Consider the following 6,000-nt stretch of genomic DNA (forward strand, 5'->3'; position numbering starts at 1 on the left):
GTTAAAAAGAGGAGCAGGACATTGTCTCTGGCATGAGATGGGTTATGTTGGAAGGTGCCATCACCCTGGAGAATGTAGCAGTGTCACCTCTAAGCAAAGCATTCCCAGATAATAAAGTCTGCTGCAGTCACGTTATTGTTCCATCTCTTGCCCAGGTTATAACCCTCCCCATGTAGAGTAGAGGGCAAATGGCGCTCCCAAAATGACAAAACTAAGGTATTTAAAGAAAAAAGTGGGGGCATTAAGTACATCAAGGCAGGGACAGCCTGGGGCTGTAGATCAGCTCTGGCAGTCACCACTGTGTGCGTGCGTGGGTGCATGCACACTCGCAAAATGGGCATAGTCACAGGGGCCTGGCCTGGCGGCATGGCACCCATCTTTTAGATTAGTATCCCGGCCGGGCAGAGCGCCGGGAGACAGTGCTGCTCGGCAAGGATTACTGGCCCATCATGTGCACCGGGTGCTGCACTGCCGCCACCCCTTGCCTCCAGCTGAGCTCACATCATGAACCCCGGTGGGGAGGTGGCAGGTGAGGACACCTCAGAAGTCTGGACGGCGACCAGTCCGTCCCTGCATCAAGGTGGCAAACTCTTGTAACATAGGTATCAAATACATCACAACATTTACTACAATAAAGCCAATTAATAAAATTATATTCATGATGCAAACAATGCTAATATTCAGTTGTATAAGCAGAGAAAATACTTCTTGTATGTGTTAATAGACAGATTTAGAAATTGGTGCATTCCCAACTGGTGCAGACAAAATGGCATGCAGCCCTAAGACTTAGGTTTTACATGGTGGTGGGTGAGTGGCAGGAGAAGAAAATCAGCTCCAGCAGTGCTAGAGATACCAGCTTATGGGGCCCATTTATCAAAGGGAATTACTTCAAATACTAAGTATCCCCCGAATGTATGAAGGAGGGACCGCAGTAGGTATCGGGACTGCACATGCGCAGCAGCCTCTGGCCACATCGCAGGAATGGGCTCCTTCCGGAGCCCGTCACCCTTTATTGTGCCGGATCATACAGTTCCGCATGCCCTGATCGCATTGCAAAATGCGATCATTAATAAATGGGCCCCTATGGGGTATATTCAATTGGCCGCGAGAAAAGCCAAAAACCCGCACCTGCGAGGTATTTCCTGCAGGTGCGGGTTTTTTGCTATTCTATTAGGTGCGTTTTTTTTTAAAAACACGCGGCGGTAGGTTTTTCTTTGCGCACCTCGTGAGCAAGCGTGATTTTTCCAGAAATCAATGTTCTTAGGAAAAATCACTTGTACTTGCTCTGACAACCCCTCCCCCTTCCCCAAAGGACTAATTAAGCAATTGGAAGTATCCAATTAGCTTAATTAGTCCTTAATTACTCACCTTCCGAAGCGCTGTCTTCTCATCTTCTTCTGCATCCAGCGTCGGGAGCCGGCTCTTCTGCAGCAACAGTGAGTATGTCAGTGTGTGTGGTGTATGTAAGTGTGTATGAGTGACTGTGTGGTGTGTGTGTGTATGAGTGCATGAGTGTGTGTGTGACACCCGGTGTGGTGTGTGTGGCGCCCCCGGAATGGGCGCTGGGAGAACTACATCTCCCAGCAGCCCTTGCTCCTCCCATCAGCCCCCGGGACTCCCAGCAGACCCCTCTCCAGTAAGAAGAGAGAGGGGAGGCCGCCGGGAGCCGTGGAGACCTGAACAGGTAAGTGATTTTTTATATATTTTTTTAAATTTACGCGGCGCGCGGTTTTCAGTGATGAAAACCCCGCGCCCACTGTTTTTTTAATTGAATCCCGCGGGTATAGAGAGCGCGCATACCCGCGGGATTTCGAAATTGGCCGCGAGGGGAGCAAGGTTTTTTCCTCGCAAAACCTCGCGGCCAATTGAATATACCCCTATATGTATTGTGCAGGCCTTAGGAGGAGTTAGAATATAGATTGGCCACCACTGGTCTAAAGTTTGTGTATTACTGAGCTAATTATTATTCCTGAAATAACTGAGGGAGTATGTGAGGAAATGATGCTAAAGATATAGGGCGAGTTGCAGCAAAGTTAGAAAAGCGGTTAAACCCCGAATATGCAGGTTTGTCCGCATTTCTCAAATGCACCAAGACCCGGAATGCGATGCACTCAGGGGCTTGGATGTGGTGGGTAACGCCATCTCCATTGCAAAGGGACGCTGTCACCGAGAGTGTTCCTTTGCGGTGTTCGTCATGCATACCCACGTTGCTATCGCCGGAATGCATGCGAAGGGTGGCGGGATGCATCACATCCCGAATGCAATGCATCATGTATCCCGCCCATAGAGAGGAGTGGTGAGGTTGAGAGCTTTGTAGATGAGAGAAGTTTGCACTTTATTCTGAGTGTGGAGCCAGTGCAGTGACTGTCAGAGAGGGGCAGCAGAGGTAGTGCGACGAGAACGTAACATGAGGTGGGCAGCAGAGTTTAGAATAGACTGGAGAGCAGTGTGGAAATCCCCGTAAAATCTCCCTATCCTGCCCACTTCACTAGGAAGTGGGTATGATGCTGTAGATCTGTTTATCCCGGGGGTGCAGGGGGCTACCCAAAAAATCAGGAGCCTCCCGCAACTTCCGGAAGTGTAGGCAAGTATGGGTAAAGGCAATTGGAAACTTCAAATTGCTTAATTAGTCATTAGGGTGGATGTCTTAAGCTTGGTACATAATGGTCGATATATTTGAACAATATGAACGATAACGATATCTTTCAACGATTATATCATTCAAATCGTCCAGTGTGTATGCACTTACCAATGAATGATCCGCGCTCCCACGGGTCGTTAACGATATCCCCAGTCGTCTGTACATTCAGTCCAATCTGGGCATATATCGTTAACGATGTCATGCTGCTGAATGCAGCATGGCCCCCCTCCCCCCCCCTCCTTTCGTCGTTGCCGTGTGTATGCACTTGCCGATGCCGGCACCCCCTGCCGGGTCCGTCGCATCCGACATTGTTGGGTACACATATCGTCTAGTGTGTACCCAGCATTAGGGGATCAGAAGCAAAAATAACAACTTTAGGAAAATTTGGACTTGCTCTGAAGGTGCTCAAATAAAAAAAAATCCCCTAATTGAATACCAGAACTTTGCACCTGCGGGAAGAACTCTGTGGTGGAGATTTTTGGTAAATTTGCACCTTATTGAATATGCCGTTAAATGTCACAAAATTTCAAAAGTTATTTGACTATAGTTTACATTTGAATGTGGCTAAATGTTGATCTTTCACACATAATTATAACACATTTCCATCTAAATGAGCGTAATATTACATATCTCTTATTGCTGCCCACTTGGGGCCTGATTCAGAGCCGTTCGTAAGCGGCCGCTCGTTCGCTCCAAGCGATGTTTGCCCTACTGCGCATGCGTACGGACCATAATATACATGCGCGAACCAGTCAGTGCGGTCGAAATTCATGTGCTCGCAAAATAGCGAATGCCTGCTATTTTGAGTGACAGAAAGAGGCGTATGTGGGTGGTAACGGGGGAAGGTGCTTGAAAACAGGGATTGGAGATCCGAACGCAGGCATGCTTAAAGGTCAAAACGGGCGTTTTATGGGTGTGCATAATTAATACAGCAGCATCACTGACCACGTCACTGGGTTATTTTATAGCCAGAACTGCTCGCAAATTTGTGGTAGCAAAAACCAACCACAAGAATAGCGAGCAGTTCATACGCTGGTCGATGTACTCGATTAATCTAATAAATAGCGGACATGACGTAGGATTCTAGCGGCCAGGGGGCGTATTTTTCCAAAAAACGACCGCTTGTTTGGTTCGCTCGTTCAGACATAGAGGCGTGAACAGACCGCAAAGAGCGAACGGTTCATTTGAATAGCCACCCCTATTTTCTGGATGAGCGAGCGCTAATTGCGTCCGGCTCTGAATCAGGCCCTTAGTTCTTTTCTCTATATCTCTAATGACAACATCTGTGCACAAGTAAGATGGGATTGGTATGAATGACCGCCAGACGTGAGCCCATCGGTTGAAATCCCGATGTTGGCAGCACGAGCATCGCAGATCCTGACAGGGCATCTAAGTACGCTATCCCTAACCCTCTCCCCCCACCTAACCCTCCCTTAGGGGTGCCTAACCCTAACCTCCCCCCGAGTGCCTAATTGTAACCTCCTCCCAGGGGTGCCTAGCCCTAACCTCCCCCCGGGGGTGCCTAACCCCCCTTCCTCTAGCCTAACCCCAACCCTCCTGGGGGGGTGCTAACCCTAAGTCCCCCCGGGAGCCCCTAAACCTAACCCTCTCCCCCGCGGCTATCCGCTCGCGACGCCCGGCTTACCTTCGTTCGGTATGCCGGGCATCAGGATTTCGGCGGGTGGATAATGATAGGTGTCAGGATTTCGACGCCTATCATTACTCCAATGCCGGGATTCCACAGTCGGGAAGCAGCCGGTCGGCATTTTGACCGCCGGCTTCTTGACTACATAACAGTAAGATACCTGAGTAGCCTCCAATGGGCTTTGGACTCTGAGGTGGGTGAGGCAGAATCTTGCTAATATATGGAAGTGCAGATGTTTTGGATCCCTAGGTATGTTTCAGAAGCAATTTGGTATTTCCTATGAAATTTTGATCAAAATAATTAGCATAGATATATAATAATACTTTGACAACCATCTGTTTCATCAGCCAAAAATGATTTCAGGAGGCTAGTAAGCTCAAATTAGAAGCTTATTGGAAGATCAGAACTGGTACATTTTGAAGCTTTAATATTTAAGCCAAGTTGGATTTTTTTTTTTTTTAACTACAGATCATTTAAAAATGTAACTTCTGAGATATCAATTAATAATTTCTTTAGCTACAGTAAGCAAATAATATCACACACATTACCAAGTGCCCATCTGTATCCTAATCTGTCAGTTACAGCTGGTGCAACAATCTCAGGAAGCCTCCTGTCTCCCCATCTATCCTGGATCACATCCCCCCATGGAATTAGTCAGACTACAACTCACACTGAGGCCAATTTTGTATGTTTCTCCCTGAGATTTACTTACTCACAAAGTAATAGATTTGTATCCGTTGCAGACTCTGCTTCATAATGTATGATGGGCTGGTGAGAGGAATATTGATATATTTTGACTGTGTTTCTATTTATAGCATTTGAGATCAAACTTTCATTGATTTATATTCACTGTGTATTTTATCCTCCCAACACCTGTTAATATGTGCTGAAATGCAAAGCTATAAAGCATGTACGGTTAAAAAAAAATGTTTTATTTGGTTGATAACTCTACTGTTATCTATATATTTCACCCACTCATTCCAAACGTGTGAGCCATGATGAGATATGTAACTGAATTGGTGAAAACAGCTAGATATGCAGCTCGCTGCACTCTACAGCTCCCTGGTTAGGTAGTTATACATAATTATTACCCCTTTTACACCAAAGTTCCGGGCCTGACCCGGGATTTGAAACACGGTTCTAACCCGGATCAGACCTGGGACATGACCCCTTTTGTACTGCTGTACCGGCCCGGGTTATTCCCAGGTCGGCACCGTGCACACTGGTCCTGAGTATGCAGTGACCCAGGCCTTCTGGTGTTGCAGTGGACGCTTGGAGACGATGTAATCTCCAAGCGCTATTGAAGTCGGCCAATCAGGTAGAATGCGGCATGACCCGGGTCATTGTGATCTGGGTTGCATTGTATTCACTGCAGGGTGACACGGGAACGACCCATGTCCAAGCCTGCCAGCTATCTGTGTTGGATCCCTGGGTCACTGGACTAGGGTTGAGCCGTTTCCACTGGCAAAAATCCTGGGTTGATGGTCGTTCATGTGCAAAAACCTGAGATTTTCATGTCAGGGTAAAGGGGTTACTATATTTTATCATTTAGCATTTGAGTGAAAGGCAGCGATAGGGCAGATATCTGGGTAAAGAAATAGTTTATCTATGCTCTTATGGACCTTCAGTTTCTCAACCTCATGCCTCCTCTGTTTCTCCTCATCCCAACCAGTAGCTGCACAGAAATGGCATATGTCACGGTTCAGTAGGAATT

Source organism: Taudactylus pleione, unplaced genomic scaffold, assembly GCF_031769625.1.
Source record: "Taudactylus pleione unplaced genomic scaffold, aTauple2 ptg000012l, whole genome shotgun sequence".
Lineage (NCBI taxonomy): Eukaryota > Metazoa > Chordata > Amphibia > Anura > Myobatrachidae > Taudactylus > Taudactylus pleione.